This window comes from Schistocerca nitens, chromosome 2 (genome assembly GCF_023898315.1).
Source record: "Schistocerca nitens isolate TAMUIC-IGC-003100 chromosome 2, iqSchNite1.1, whole genome shotgun sequence".
In the NCBI taxonomy this organism is placed as follows: Eukaryota; Metazoa; Arthropoda; class Insecta; order Orthoptera; family Acrididae; genus Schistocerca; species Schistocerca nitens.
This window is the reverse complement of record NC_064615.1, coordinates 544,137,309-544,154,527: the sequence shown is the minus strand read 5'-3', so window position 1 is coordinate 544,154,527 and position 17,219 is coordinate 544,137,309. Positions and strand designations below refer to the sequence as shown.

Here is a 17,219-nt window from a genome sequence, read left to right as displayed (position 1 = left end):
GACCAAGTAACATGCGTGTCATGTGAGATACCTCGACCGATATTGGGAACAGAATAATAAATTCACAACCGACCAACGCCCTCCCACGGGCGACTTCTGAAAGATGTTGGAGATGTGTCTGATTTTTACATGAGGTGTAGCAGGAGCTACTCGCAAACAACCAACATTCAAATCCGTTTTCTGAATTAGATATTCGCTGTGTAATCTGTGTATGAGGCGTTTGTGTATCCTCTATATGCGGTTCTCTTGCAATGAAAGTCACTTGCGTATTGCAGCATTTAGTGAACTTCATACCAAATGTACCTTTGCTCCATGAGGCTTCATGACGTAGCAAAGGTAACGCCCAGCAGTATAGTTTCATACTCCACACGTATTACTTTTCCAACAGTATAGGACGCTCATAATAGTATTAAGACTTGGGGACAGAAAACTAAAAAAAAAAAAAATCGGCCAGGTGCGTGTACGTCTCTGTACAAATTTAATCACCGCTATAGCAGTTTCAGTGCGGAGGACCAGCTGGACAGAGCAGGACTTGCAGACGTGCTTCGCGAAAGGCCAGTGACCGAACATCCCACTGAAGTGGACGGACTACCTTACGGGCGAATTCAGCACAGAGGATCTGGTAGAAGCTGCCCTAAAATGTGGTGCGTTAAGCAAATCTCCTGGACCGGATGGGCTCCCTCTTGAGTTCTACAGCGCCTTTGCTCCTCTGATGGGACCGACGCGGGTACAGATATACAACGAACTCTTCACACCTACCTTACGAGTCCCTACCGAGTTCACAGTGGGTATCATGATACCCATTCCAAAACCCAGTGGTGGTCGTAGACCGCATGACTACTGACATTTCACAATGGTGAACGGAGACTACAAAATTTTTCCATGACTCTTAGTGCCCACCTTCAAATGGTGATACAGGACAAAATAAATTTAGCTCAAATGTGTCTAGATAGGAAGAGCAAATGCACACTCATCACTAGGAGCATACATGGTTGTCATAGCATTGATGTCGACATGTATATTACGAGACGCCCTAGTGGCAGTGGATTTCGATCACGCTTTCGACCGAGTGGACCATGTGTTCCTACGCGCTGTCGTGGAATGGATGGGAATCCGCTTATGATTGTGGACAAGATCTTGAGGCTGCTTCATGGCGCGCATACGGGAGTCTTGATGAACGGCGGTAGCTTAGAACCTATCACGATCATGCGCTCCCTCCGACGGTGCCTTGAAGAGGTCCAGCTACGGACAGCATCTTTCCAAGACCGCATATACGCCGACGACGTCGTTTTTTTGGTCAAGTCAGGAGGTGAACCCCAGGTGACAGTGTGATGGCTTCAGCGCTATGGAACGTCGGCGAGTAGTGTCATTAACCAACAAAGGACCCGATGTATGGAAGTGGGCAGAGGACTGCCACCTGGGGCAGCAGTGTCCATCACCAAGGTCCCCACTCTCGAGTGTTTGGGAGTGGTGTTCCATAGAAACATACGAGGTACAGCAGCGGATCATTATCGACGGCTACTGCAACAGATTCGCACATTAGGACGACAAAATGCACTGTGCGTCACAGATACGTTTCAGCGGGTACATTATATGTCAACGTCTATTTGGCACCAAAAATATGTCACTTGGCATACATAGTGCCGTTGCTCACCACGATCGCATCAAGACTACAGTGGGCGCTCAGACATTTTGTGAGTGGTGACCTCTTCTTTAAAATCCACCACGATTGTCACTGCCACTGAGAGGAGAAGGCATCGGACTCGTAAGCTTGAGGAACAGGGAGCGTGCGTTGTTTCTTAGTACGAGGAAACGCTATTGGAGAACGGAGCACGTCACCTTAATGGGCGCTGTGATCAACAAGGTGGCCCCCAATTTACTGCATCCACCACCCAACGTTGGCCACACCACGGCACCGCTCGCCCACCTTTGAGACTTCTTTGTCGATTACAGTTACGTCCAGGACACTTTACCAGAGTCCAGACTGCCCACAACGAAAGACATATGTCGAAGCTTCCTTCAGAAATAATCTCGGAGTGTGCTCGAACAGACGTACCTGGCGATACAGTGATAGAGAGTATGGAGAGCGGTTAATGTTCCCTCTGCCCCACAGAGGTACGTGCGTTGTGGTAGCAGTGGTGAACGGTAAAGTCCCAAAGCGTCAACTACTGTACTCTCTTCACCTACTTGACACACCGATATGCCCCCACTGCGCAATCGTTGACTCCGATGAGCATCATTTGGTTTGTGGCAAGGCAATCGACTGTTGCCTTCTAACGAGGAAAATGCTGGTCCTTTTAATGCCTACGGCACATACCGTGATCAAATCTGACCACCTACTGGTCCCGGACAAAATGTACGTTGCCATCGACAGGGCAAACGCCGTAAACTGGATAAAGGGAATGTCTACGTATTGTCTGTATCGCACCGATGACGAGATCTTAGACATCTGGTACATACTGCAAGAACAACATGTTATCTTGCGGAAATAAGTGAAATGTAGAACAACTTTCTTCCAATTACTAACGTTCGCCATTCAGCCACAGCCTGGGGGATGTTTCCAGAATTAAAGCTGTGCGGACGGGTCGTGAGTAGTGCTTGGGTAGCTCAATTGATAGAGCACTTGCCCGCGAAAGGCAAAGGTTCTGAGTTCGAGTCTCGGTCCGGCACACAGTTTTAATCTGCCAGGAAGTTGCATGTCAGTGCACACTGCGCTACAGAGCGAAAATTTCTCGCATCATTTAGCACTTGCGTCTGCTGTTGCATGTCTTCTAATAGTGTTTGCGTATATTGCTACAGAGTACCAGCAAATCAACTCTTTCTTTCATTATTCAACTTCACAACACTTCAACTGACTGATCGTAAAAGCAATTTTTTTGTTTTGTTTTTTTAATCACGAAACCTCTTTTCTGGGTTTATTCGAACTGCTGTTTCAACAGTCAGTATCACAGAAATGGGAAACCTGGTATGTTTTGCAGAACGATAAGGAGAGCGTTCCATTTTAAGGAGACTAGCGTGTTACTTCTTTTCTCTTTTTATGAGTCATCAGTCTTTTAACTGCTTTGATATTGGCCGCTACTAACTCCCCTCCTGTGCCAGCCTCTTCACCACAGAGTACCCTTGCAATCTACGTCGTCAAATATTTGCAGGATGTGTTCCAATCTCTGTTTTCCTCTACTCCGTCCGTCGTGAGTTATTTTGCTGCCTAGGTAGCAGAATCCGTTATCTTCATCTACTTCGTGATCACGAGAGCTCGTTGTTCTCTTTCCTACTACTTTTCATGGATTCTGTCTCCTTCGATTTCCTCTCAATCCATATTTACACTGTTCATCCCATTCAACAGATTGTGATTCTTCTCCAATTTTACTGAGTATAGAACTGCCATTAGCGAATCTTATCAGTCATATCCGTTCACATTGAACTTTAATGCCACTCATGAACCTTTCTTTTATTTCCACCATTGCTTCTTCGATGTATACATTGAACAGTAAGGCGGAAGACTACATCCCTGTCGTAACATCCTTTTTAATAGGAGCCCTTCTTCTTGGTCTTCTACTCATATTGTTCCCTCTTCATACTTTTATATATTGTATACTGCCTGCTTCCCCTACAGCTTAAGCTTATGTTTGTAAGAATTTCGAACATCTTACACCGTTTGACTTTGTTGAACAGTTTTTTGTCGACAAATCCTATGAACGGATATTGATTTTTGTTCTTTTTTAGTCTTGGTTCGATTATCAACCGCAACGTCAGAACTGCCTCTTGATCGTCATCAATTTTCTTCTCCATTCTTCACTATATTACGCTTGTCGTCAATTTGGAAGGATTGCGCTGATTGCGCGATAATTTACGTACTTGTCGGTATTGCTAAGAAATCATGAAAAATATGTTTTATAAATTTTGGTTTTTGTTCGTAGACAATCCACGACAATCACCTTGAACTACACATTTTTCTGTCAGTTTTCAATATAATTTCGACTTATTTACAAACATTTTTCTATCCGTTGTGCAAGCCCGAAATTACCCTGTGGAAGAAGGCGTTGCGGTTTCGCGAGGACGCTGACGCACCGTTTCCTGCACGCATGCGAGCGTGGCGTGGCGCGGCGTGGAGCTGGATGGCGGAGGCCTCGCCTCGCAGCTGCTCTCTCACAGAAACTGAAAGGTGGGTGCAGTGGCAGAGCCGCAGGCGGCACGACGGGGGCCCTCGCACCCGACTCTCGCAGTCCTCCACGCAATGACACGGGCTCTGCGAGACCGCACGCTGTCCTGCTGCACGGCTCCAGGCCAGCAGACAACATTTATGATTTTCCGACCAGAATGCAACCCTCTGCTTTCCGCAATACATTGCCTACACCTTTGCCTCAAAGTCCACCATCCTTAAATTCTTTTTTGATGGGGAATCCATAATTCGTCATTCAACACGTCAGAGCTTCGTCCGAGACTCATAATAATGAAACCAGTTGTCGTAGCTTCTCACGATATTCGTAAAAAAAGCTTCAGGGTCTGTGGCGGTTGTTCTCTCAACTTTGTGGACAAGAGCTGGCAAACGTGGGACCCAATCGACATCAACTTTTCGATAACCAAAGCTTCCTGTGTCAGATTGTGTGCTGTTATAAGTACTGTTGTGATTTCATTCGTAATTCGACGTCTGTCTTCTCTAATGAACTCGCCAATTCCTTCGTTTCTGCGTACCTCGAAGGCAGTTCGAAGGCGACAGATACGCGGCTCATTTAGAAGGTCGTCCTCCCATCTTTCGAGTGCTTCACTTTAACACTACTGGCGAGCATCCACATATCTTTACATGCACAATACAGTCACAGAAAAATGTCAGCAGTTGTTTTTTCATCTTACGTTTTATGTCTTAACGCCATCGAAACGAGATTTCACTGACGGAAATTTTTGTCAACATACACTCATCCTCCTAAATTAAGGATAATGCTGATACATGGTGAAACAACGCTATCGTGGGCGGTTTGCGGGTTGCGGGTTTAAATCACCCCGGGGTATGACCATGCGGTCGTCTCACGGTGGCGCTGCAACAGTCCACATACGCAGAGGTGTGTTGGTGCATGTCAGAGTACGGTGCAGCGAGTAAGTGTGCAGACGTTTTCAGACGTGCTTATGGTGACTGCGTGTTGAAAATGGCTCAAAGAACACATATTGATGACGTTATGACGGGAAGAATACTAGTGCGACTGGAGGCTGATCAAGCAAAGCGATCTTAGCATGGGCCCTCCGTGTGCCACAATGTGTGATGTCAAGATTACGGCAACGATTCCAGCAGACATGAAGCGTGTCCAGGCGCTACAGTACGGGACGTCCACAGCGTACAACACCACAAGAAGATCGATATCTCACCATCGGTGCCCGCAGACGGCCACGGAATACTGCAGCCAGCCTCGCTCGGGAACTTACCGCAGCCACCGGAACAGTTGTCTCCAGACACACAGCCTACAGACGACTGAACAGACATGGTTTATTCGCCCGGAGACCTGCAAGTGGCATTCCACTGACCCTTGGTCACAGGAGAGCCCTTAAAGCCTGGTGTCAAGAACACAGTACAAAGTCATTGGAACAGTGGTACCAGGTTATGTTCGCGGACGATTACAGGTGTAGTCTCAACAGTGCTTCTCGACAGATTTTCATATTTCAACCAGGAACAAGATACTAACCTCTTAATGTCCTTCAAAGGGACCAGTATGGAGGTCGTGGTTTGATGGTGTAGAGTGGGATTATGATTGGTGCAGTACACCCCTGCATGTCTTTGACAGAGGAACTGTAACAGGTCAGGTGTATCGGGATGTCATTTTGCACCAGTATGTCCGCCTTTTCAGGGGTGCAGTGTGTCCCACCTTCCCCGTGATGGATAATATCACACGGACCCACCGAGTTGCCATCATGGAGGAGTACCTTGAAACAGAAGATATCAGGCGAATGGAGTGGCCTGTTTGTTCTCCAGACCTAAGCCCCATCGAGCACGTCTGGGATGCTCTCGGTCGACGAGTAGCTACACGTCTTCAAAACCCTAGGACACTTCAGGAGCTCCGAAAGGCACTGGTGCAAGTATTGGAGGATAGCCGGCCAGAGTGGCCGAGCGGGTCTAGGCGCTTCAGTCTGGAACCGCGCGACCACTACGGTCGCAGGTTCGAATCCTGCCTCGGGCATGGATGTGTGTGATGTCCTTAGGTTAGTTAGGTTTCAGTAGTTCTAAGTTCTAGGGGACTGATGACCTCAGAAGTTAAGTCCCATAGTGCTCAGAGCCATTTTTTTATTGGAGGACATACCCCAGCAGCTGCTCGACCACCTGATCCAGAGTATGCCAACCCGTTGTGGGGCCTATCTACGTGTGCGTGGTGATCATACCCTACACTGATGTCGGGGTATATGCGCAGGAAACAGTGGCGTTTTGTAGCACATGTGTTTCGAGACGGTTTTCTCAATTTATCATCAATACCGTGAACTTACAGATCAGTGCCGTGTATGTGCCCTATGTGCCTACGCTATTAGCGCCAGTTTCGTGTAGTGCCAAGTTGTGTGGCACCACATTCTGCAATTATCCTTCATTTATGAGCATGAATATAGTTTGAGTATATGTAATACAGTTGCTGATCAAAAGTATCCAGATACCCGTTAATGAACACTAATGTGGGAAGGGGGGCTATCTAAATGTCTGTGGAGGAATGGGAGACCATCCTTCCCCAAGAGCCGGCGGTGATGTTTCCTGGAGTGCAATTGACGTTTAAGCTCATCCTGAAGGTGTTCCATTGGATTCAGGTCGGGAATTTTGGCGGGCCAATTGAGTTCAGAAATGTTACTCTCTCCAAGCCATTGCCTAGTAAGTTCTCCTTTATGAAAGGGAGCACTGTCATAATGATGGAAACAACACTCGCCTCCGAACTGCTCCTCTAATTTAATGAATACACTGTGCTGTGAAATGTTAATATCCTTTAGTATTTAGCGTTTTCTTATGAACAATAAGGGGACCACGAACATAAGCACGAGACACCCCCATCCGGTAATACCATCTCCTCCACGTTTCGCTGTTGGCACTAAGCCCGAGGACAGATAACGTTCTTCGTGCATTTGCCAAACGCAAACACTTCCCCCGAAATGTACATGGTATAGCGTTTTTCATCACTCCAGATCGCCCATCTCCAGTCGTCCTCAAACGTCGCTTAACATTAACTACGTAAACGTATGGCTTATGACGTACATATTGACCGTTGAGCCCTATTCGTTTTATCTCCTTACTCACTTAAATTATAGAAACTGGACTGCCGGTAGCACTTTGAAACTCGTGAGTCACTCCTTGTGCTGATTTTATGCGACTTTTTGCAGACACTCTCTGCAGTACTCGACGATGCCTGAGCGCAAGTACGTGAGGTCTGCCTGTTCTTGGTTCAGCTACTGTTCTTCTTTCGCTTTTCCACTTAACAACAGTATCACCAACAGTCGACTTTGGGAGCTTTAGAAGGGCTGAAATGTCTCGGACTGGTTTGTTAGATGACGTCCAGATGGAAGTCACTGAGCTGCCATGACCCACCCGTCCCGGTGTCGCTGCTCCTCTCCTCACGACACAACACTCCCCGTCTCTCATAATACTGGCGGGTCCACCTCTCGTGACGTGTAGGGGTCAGTCCCGAACTCAGAATATTTTTGATCACGGCCTTTATGTCAAAACAGAGCGTAAAGTCCGGAGGTTACGATACTGCGATCCTTCTTATTACTCTGGAGGGATTGTATTTGTAACAAAGGGTTGTTAGAGATTGTATTTGTAACAAAGGGTTGTTTACGACTTTCCATAGGATCTTGATATTAAAGCGTCACCCACAGTGCCAACACAAGATCCACTTGACGCAATAGGCAGCTCTCATCCCATTCATTTATCATTACGACTTGCTTCAAGACAGCACACCACCACTGTTTGTCGATGTTGCGGTCATCAGTCCGAAGACTGGTTTGATGCACTCTCCATGCTAATCTATTCTGAGCAAGCCTCTTCGTCTCCACGCACCATCTACGATGTTAGGAGACAATGCCTCAACGGCTGATCTAGGGGGGTTCTTATCATTCAATCTAAGGGCGAATGTGTTGCTTTCTCTCCCAGAGTTTCAACCTACCTGCACTTTAACTCTCCCTCGCTCCCTCTGGTGCTGTCTGTCTTTTCAATGTCTGTGTGTCTCTTACCTTATGTTTTTAAGCTAAAGATTTTGGTGTGTTGCAAAGTGCCTGGCTCATACTCTTTTTATTCTTGCTATCAGCCAGTACCAGCCATCTGCTTTATTGTTTTAACACTTTCTACCGCTTTTTCCTTTTAGTAAATGTGCTCGCTTTTGGCTTTTGGCTTCCTTTCTTCGCTTTCTCCTTCAGTGTTGTTCTAAAGCTCTATTACGCCTCCCCTGGACTTGGGAAGATAGCATCCTTTTGGGCATGCTTTTAATTGGCACACTGTGCGACTAAGGAAAAAGGGACTGATAACCACGCCGTTAAGTCCACATAATCCACAAACGAACCAACCAACCATCTTCGTCTCCGTATAACCACTGCAACCTACCTCCTTGTGTATCTGCTTGCTGTACTCATCTCTTGGTCTCCCTCTGTGATTTTTACCCCCCCCCCCACCCCCCACCAGCACGCTTCCCTCTAATATTAAACTGGCGATCCCTTGATGTTTCGCCGGCCGAAGTGGCCGTGCGGTTAAAGGCGCTGCAGTCTGGAACTGCAAGACCGCTACGGTCGCAGGTTCGAATCCTGCCTCGGGCATGGATGTTTGTGATGTCCTTAGGTTAGTTAGGTTTAACTAGTTCTAAGTTCTAGGGGACTAATGACCTCAGCAGTTGAGTCCCATAGTGCTCAGAGCCATTTGAACCATTTGAACCTTGATGTTTCAGAATGCGTCCTATCAATCGATCCCTTCCATTAGTCAAGTTGTGCCACAAGTTTCTTGTTTCTCCAAGGCTGTTCAGTTCCTCCTCATTAGCCACCCGGTCAACCCATGTAATCTTCAGCATTCTGCTGTGGACCACATTTCAAAACACTCTATTCTCCGCTTATCTAATCTGTTTATCGGCAATGTTTCATTTCCACACATGGCTAAAATCCAAATATCTTCAGAAAAGGCTTCCTGAATCTTAAATCTGTACTCGATATAACAAAATGTCCCTTCTTTAGCAATACTTTTCTTGCCATTGCCAGTCTATATTTTATATCCTCTCTAGTCGGCAATGTTTCATTTCCACACATGGCTAAAATCCAAATATCTTCAGAAAAGGCTTCCTGAATCTTAAATCTGTACTCGATATAACAAAATGTCCCTTCTTTAGCAATACTTTTCTTGCCATTGCCAGTCTATATTTTATATCCTCTCTAGTCGGATTCCTTCAGAATCACTTGACGTTATTCGACTACATTCCATTGTCCTTGTTTTGCTTTTCTTCATGTTCATCTTATATCATTCGTTCAAGAAACTGTCCCTTTCCTTCAGCTGCTCTTCTAAGTCCTTTGCTGTCTCTGACAGAATTACAGTGTCATCGGCAAAGCTTAACGTTTTACTTTCTTCTCCCTGAGCTATAATTCCTGTTTTAAATTTTCTTCCGTTTCCTTTACTGATTGCTCAATGAATAAATTGAATAACATCAGGGATACGCTACGACTCAGTTCCACTTACTGTTGAATCACTGCTTCCCTTTCATAACTCTCGACGCTTATAATTGCCGTTTAGTTTCTGTACAACCTGTAAATAGCCTTTCCCTCCCTGTACTTTACCGCTGCTACCCTTACACATTCAGAGACGGTATTTCAAGCCACTACTGTCGAAAGCTGTCTCCAAATTTACAACTGCTATAAATGTCTTTTTTTTCCTTTCTTTATTCTATCTTCTAAGACGAAGGTATGATGTAATTTTAGTCCTGCCTGACGTGTCCCTACATTTCTGCCGAATCGAAACTGATATTACCAGAGATCGATTTGTATAGGCTTATTATACAAAATAATTTGTGTTAGTACGTCGCAGACATGATTTATTAAACAGATGGTTTCGTAAAAAATAATCACTCCTGTCAGCACCTGCACTCTTTGTGATAAGAATTATTACAATCTTTTAAAGTCTGAGGGTGTTTCACCTTTCTCATTCAATTTGCGCACCATGTGGAATTGTGTTTTCGTCGCTACCTCTCCCAAGGCTATCAGTAGTTGTGACACAATGTCATCGATATCAGGTACCTTGTTTCGACTTAGATCTTTTACTACACTGTAAAATTCTTCTCGCAGTAACTAATTTCCCATCTCACCTGCATCTACGGATCAGATGCTCTGTGCTGGCAAACTTTGCAGGGGTGACGGATATAATTTTTTTTTAATCATTTCTCCTTGCACCTTGCGACCACTGTGGATGATGATGAAGATGTTTGTGGGGCGCTCAACTGCTCGGTCATCAGCGCCCGTACAAAGTTCCAATTTTTACACAGTCCAATTTTTTTCCACAGTACAGTCTAGCCACTGTCACGAATGATGATGATGATGATGATGACAACCCAAGCACTCAGTCCCCGGGCAGAGAATATCCCCAACCTGGCCGAGACCGCTGTGGTGGTTTCAGCTGCCAGCTTCGAGCGGAACCGGCGAGGGGAGAGAGCTGATGGATTCCCAGAAAAGCTGCCGGCCTGCAGAACAGCCGCGCCGGTCCAGCGGGTGAACAGCCCGTAGGAGGCCGAGGTCACTGGCTTGCCTTCTGATGTTAGCAATCGGCGGCCCGCCGGCGCCCCGGAAACCGTCTTACGAGGGCGAACGCCGTTGGCCAGAGCGGCGTCTTTTGGGAGAGGGGGCAGAGGACAAACGCTAAGGCCTCTAGCACTGACTGCTGGGGCTTCGCGGAAGCGGGCATTCAACTCGACGGGGCTGCGCCATGGCCGCGTCTCACATATAGGCAAATATTCCTCTAGCCACCCTGTGGCGTGTGGCGGAAGGTACCTCTAGCATTACTAGCCATCTCTTTTCCTGGTCCACTCGCAAACAGAGCGAGGGATAAACGACTTTTATATGAGTCCTAATTTCCCGTACCTTACCTTCGTGGTCCGTACGCGCAGTAAAATACTTTCGGCAGTTAGCTTTAAATGCCGAGTTTCTAAATTTTCTCGGTAGTGTTTCTCGAAAAGAATTCCGCCTTCCCTCCACGGATTCCCATTTGAGTTCGCGAAGCATCCCCGTAACCCGTACGTATTGTTCGAACGTACCACTAACAAATCTAGCAACCGGCCACTGAATTGCTTCGATGTATTCCTTCAATCCGACCTGGTACGGTTTCTACGGACTCAAAAATAGGTCAGCGTCCTATATGCAGTCTTCTTTACAGGTGAAGCTCACTTTCCTAAAATTCTCCCAATAAACCGAAGTGGACCTTTCGTCTTCCCCATCACAGTTCTCACAAGTTCGCTCTCTCTCTCTCTCTCTCTCTCTCTCTCTCTCTCTCTCTCTCTCTCATGTCGCTTTGAACCGTTACGTCCAGATAGTTAAACGATATGAATGTGTCAATCATGGTACCGGTAATACTGTGTCCGAACATTTCAGGTTGCATCTTCCTACTCATCCGCATTAACTTATATTTTTCCACATTTAGGGCTAGCTGCCATTCATACACCAACTGGTAATTTTGTCTGTCTTGTACCTTCCTACAGTCACTCACCTTCGACACCTCACCGTACACGATGGAATCACTAGCAAATAACAGTAGATTGCTGCCCACCCTGTGCGCCAAATCATTTACGTGTATAGAGAACAACAGCGGTCCTATCACACTTCTCTGGGGCATTCCTGACGATGCACTTGTCCCTGATGAACGCTCGCAGTCGAGGAAAACATGCTAGGTTCTATTTTTTAAGAAGTATTTGAACTTATTCCGTATGCTTGTACCTTCGTTAACAGCTTGTAATGGCCTACCGTGTAAAATGCTGTCCAGAAATCTAGAAATATTCAATCTGTCTGTTGCCCTTCAACCATTCGCAGAATAAGTGTGAAATGGGCAAGCTGAGATTCGCACTGGCGATGCTTTCTAAACCCATGCCGATTCGGGGATTTAAGGTTCTCAGTTTCAAAGAAATTTATTATATTCCGACCTAGAATACGTTCAAGAATTCTGCAGCAAACGGAAGTTAGAGATATTGGTCTGTGATTTTGCGGGTCCGTTCCTTTATCGTTCTTATATACCGGTGTCACCTGCGCCTTTTACCAGGCGCTTAGCACTTTGCGCTGGGAGAGAGATTCACGATAAATGCAACCTAGTTAAGGGTTCAGTGCCGTAAAATTGTGACCATATAATTAGCAAATTCCGTCACTGTCCGACGCCCGAAAGCTTCCGGCTTAGACATCTCGCGGAGGCCGTGAGAGGAAGGTTGACTACGTGAGATCACGATTACGGCAGTCATGCAGACTGGCGGGAGGAGCTGTCAATGGTGGCTACAGTAACGAAATTTGATAGTGAAAGATTTGATGTTTTTATTTAATAACCATGACTGGCGGAAAAATTGTTGTTGGACAGCGATTGGTTGGTCACTAGTGCAGCGGAGCTGAAGCTCTGTAGCAGCTGTGACGAAGAAAACACTAGGGGGAGGCGTCGCAGAAGTGGTATGTTACTCATTCTTCCGTACTTTGTCGGCGGGTAGCTTGCTAGAGACTTACCTGTCCATTCAACCTGGGCAATTAGAGTGTCGCCGTCGATTGTTGAGCCCTCTGTCCCGGACGCCATCGGCCTCATAGTAGCGCACCCGGCCACGAATGGCAGCCGTCGGCTACACACCCAAGTTTACTTTCTTTGGTAACGTACGCCACTGTGGCTAGCAGGGAATCCGTCAGTCGATGTCAGGCTTCAACGCGGAAGCCTTGTCTTCACAGCGGATGCACTCAGCGCCACTTTCCTTTCATTAGCAATAGGGTGGCAAAGTGCTCGGTCACTGACGCGTTAGCTGCGATTGTAAACAATTTGCATCTCATTGCGGCCCAGTCGCATGTAGGAGCCCCAAAGTAATTTTGCTCAGATAGGCGCCCTGTTGGATTTTTTCCAGTGCCTCCATCCATTTTTGTCCGTAAATTTGTCAATAACTCGCGGCGCTTATGATTTTCATACAGCTCATATTAGAATTTCATGCTCATATTTGTCTTTGAGTCAACAAATCTCAGCCGACCTCGGTGGCCGAGCGGTTCTAGGCGCTTCAGTCCGGAACTGTGCGACTCCCACTATCGCAGGTTCGAATCCTGCCTCGGGCATGAATGTGTGTGATGTCCTTAGTTAGGTTTAAGTAGTTCTAAGCTCTAGGGGACTGATGACCTCCGATGTTAAGTCCCATAGTACTCAGAACTATTTGAACCACTTTTTAACAAATCTCACTGTAATATTCTAGGTCAGAATATCTCCTTTAAATTACACAATTCCCATGCATTCCTACCAGACATTATTTGTGGAGTTTAATCGGGTCAAGGCGCGTTACATTGGGTTCAAATTAATTGTTTCTTTCCGTGCGTGGTACTGAGAGTGTGAGGTAAGCATTTGAGCTACACTCTGGTCCTAATTATGCACATTGGTTACGGTCACCCACAGGCAACCACATGCATAGTTCCACATGTCACGTAGCATTCCCAGAGATGCTGGTCAGTACCTGAGAAGCAATGTTACAGTAGCGATCGACATTGATTTGGAGGGCCACACCAACCTCTGCTTTCCCTCCGGTTGAGGTGGCGTCGGATGACGGCGAATCCTACTCCAATACGGAACAACTAGTCCGCAAACAGAGGTCACTGAGGAATCTCAAGAAACTTAGTCGTACGCCATCTGAGGACGCCTCGATCTCGGAAGGCGTGCTGTTGAGTGCACCCCTTCCCTCCTAGCTCAGCGGTTTATCTTCCGCAGCCTGTGACGCCTTCCCCTCCTCCGCCTGCGCCCTCTGTTAACAAGCCGTCAATGGAAGACGTCGACCTGCAGCGGGGAACCGACGATTGTACACCTGGACAACGCATTGTTGCTCTTTTATTTCTTGGTCGGACGAAGTAAAGAAGGAAACCGAACGGCCTATGAAATCTGCGGGTGGGTGCGTTCCGCCGGTTGTGCCGTACGCTTTCTCATAACAGTGATTACGGCCTTGTGCGGTCTGCCCTGAAATTATGCCACTGGCGCATAGTAGCAGTGCATTACAAGAAGTGCATGTTGGTGGTTTTCTTAACCCATTTGGGTGTAACCCTTACGTTTCCCCCACTTCATGTTCCGATGGTGGTGCGGCGATCCTACTTCACGAAGGATAACCTGTCGACAACGTCCAGTATCTTCTGGAAGTGAGGGGCACGGCTTTCCCACTCTTCCACGTCCGAGTTGTTAATGTCTACGCTCCTCCATAATCCGGGAGGTGAAGGGAGCGCTCTGCCTTCTTTGCAGACACAGTCTTACCTTTTCTCTTGGGGTGGACGACGCATTGATGCTGGTGGTGGTTTTAATTCCACCATTACCCCAAAGATTAACTTCTGAGTCATTCGCCTGTGGCCGAGCTTGCCATGATTCTCGACCGTCTCACCTTGTAGAGACGTGAGAGCACGTTCATGGTGACCCTCCCGGTTCCATGCATTACACAGCACATTCTTCTAGACGCATTGCTCGGCTTTGTATCTCGAGCTCGCTGGTCGGAGGAACCCGATTGTCGGAGATTTGGCCTGTCGCATTTTCCGATCATGCAGAGTATGTCTGCACCATCACCCTCTATCGCCAGAGACTGTGCCATGGAAGAGATATTTGGAAGATGAATGTTGCTCTACTGGAGTCTCCTAACGAGGCGCTTAGTGCGATAGGTGTGCCCCCTGTCGTTGCTGCTGTATACCTAGTGTTATGTGGCCTACGACAAAGGTTGACCGGGTCTTTGGGTGGACATTGACTTTGCTGCACTGCCTGTGCAGAAAATTTGTACCATTGCCTACGAGGTTCCGACGATATCTGGGCAGCGATGGGTCAATGGCGATCTACAGTGAAGCGTCGGGCAGCTCCCTTAATGTTCGTAAACCGCGGAAATTTCTATCGGTACAGGTCCACCTCGAGGGGAACGTTGGTCTGTTCAACGTGGCTGAGGTCTTACGTTGCCTTGGCATCGATTTTATGGCTGACCTGTGGCGTACTGTGGTGCAGTGCGGCGTTCAACTGCAGACGACTACTGCAACGTGTCAAGTTCTGACTCGTTGAACGTCGTCTCCACTCCCTTGAACCCCTGCAATACACTCTATGTTAAAGCTCACACACCGTGGCTCGACTAATGTCTTAAAAGTCCGCTATGAGTCCCTCACCAGGCTTGAGGACGTGTGGGTCATTCCCATCTCCCAGATAACAGTTGGTGACGTGGCGGCATTGCCCGACATGCTTCACCAAATTATTGCTTGGTGCATATGCCCCATCGAATATCCCAGCGCCCTACCATCACAGAGGACTCTTTTTACGGAGCATAGCTACCTTTCTGCCTCTATGCCAACTGGGCCCTTGTTGTCGACGAAAGTGGCCTACACTGAGATGCAATAGTCCTACACTCCAATGTGACAGAACACAAGTACCCGCATTACACGTGGTGCAATATATGGCAGGCCGTGAACGCCCCTTTTCTTGACACTGCCCCCACACTCTGCATGGCATATCACCGTCAAGTTCACCTCACCGACTCTCCACTTTGTGTCGCATAGGGTGTGCCAGACATGGACGGTAATCATTTCATTTGGGCCCCGCAGTAGATTCTGGCAGATGGTCCAGCGAATTCTGGAATTCCTCACTTGTGCCACTCCTAACCGAATTACACTGCATGTGATGTTCCTGGATGGCGCGTACTAGTCGCACACAAAGACTGACTCTGTGTACTGTTCCGTGGCCATGCAGTTCGATATCTCTTGGCAATTGGCGAAGAGAGTGTTCTCGATAATAGGACTTAAGCGAAAGAACGACATTGCGCCGTTGTCTGTCATCTAAAATACAGGCAATATTTTTCCAACTTCCTCTGGAGTGCTTTCTACGACCCACTACGTAGTTGAAATGCCCCTGGGATGAGAATTTGATTTAGCCAGATTCACTATTTTTTGATTTCTGATACTATAATTCCCAACGGTATTCCTCTTTATTTTCAAGATGACGTGCATGGATTTCTGCATGGCTATGAGCGGATTCATGCCCTTCACTACACGGTTTAATACAAAGATCAAAAAAAGAAAAATGAATAAATGAAATTCTTCTGTGTTACATCTTTATGATATCCTCTCCCTCCCTTTCCCCTCTAGACAGAGCTACTGGGATAGGCGTAGCTAGGGGTCAGTGCCTGAACTGGCAAAGATACCTTCATAATCAGGAAAGTGAAGTGGAGAAAAACAATAAAAAAGGGGTAGTGTGTTTGCATCACAATCAAAGCGTCCTCAGTTACTGGTTAGAACCCATCCACTGACTGAACTTTGAATGAAAGTTTTTAGCAATGGCGGCTGAAGATTTCCTGAAGAAGAAGTGAACCCTCATTCTGCCAACGGCCGTGTCAAGGAGGGTGCAGGTTCAGGGCACTATCTTTCGCTTGGTGTGGGAACCCGCCATTAAAAGGTGGAATTATCAACAACGACAAATGGTATGAAGATGCAGAAGGCAATGAAAACCACTGGATTAAAAACACATAACATATATCCATAGGACACATAGTCTGAAACTGAAAAAATATCATAATAATCTCTCCACCGGGAAAAGACTCCAAATTAGTCCCCGATTAAGACCTCCGGGAGGGGTTTGCCAAGGAAAAGTGACCATAATAAAAAGATGGAATAACCAACGAATGAATGACATTCTGCGAGTCGAAGCAAGGAATGTCAGAAGTTCGAACGTAGTAGAAAAGCCAGAAAATCTGAAAAACGAAATGCAAAAGCTCAGTCTAGAAATAGTAGAGGCCTGTGACGTGAAATGGAAAGAAGTTAAGGATTTCTGGTGAGAAACATTAGTATAATAACAAAAGCAGCATTAAACGGAATAACAAGAGTAGGTCTGCGAGAAGTTTAGTGACAGGATTATTCTCGTGAAGTTCGAAGCAAACCAAAGCTGACCGTAACAGTTCAGTTATGCATGACGACATCACAAGCAGCTCAAAAGATGTAGCATGTATGGGGATACTGAACTGGTAATTTAGTATGTAAAGGGAGATGAAAATCTGATAATTATAGGGGACTGGAAGACGGTTTTAATG

General features: G+C 46.7%; 1 protein-coding gene across 1 annotated transcript in view; it reads left to right on the top strand.

Moving 5' to 3' along the window:
* The first annotated feature begins 3,939 nt into the window (after positions 1-3,939).
* Positions 3,940-17,219, top strand: part of LOC126236533 (uncharacterized) — a 94,861-nt gene continuing 81,581 nt past the window's right edge. The window contains exon 1 of the mRNA XM_049945904.1: positions 3,940-4,162. The gene's annotated coding sequence lies outside the window, so the exon portion shown is untranslated. The remainder of the gene's footprint in view (positions 4,163-17,219) is intronic.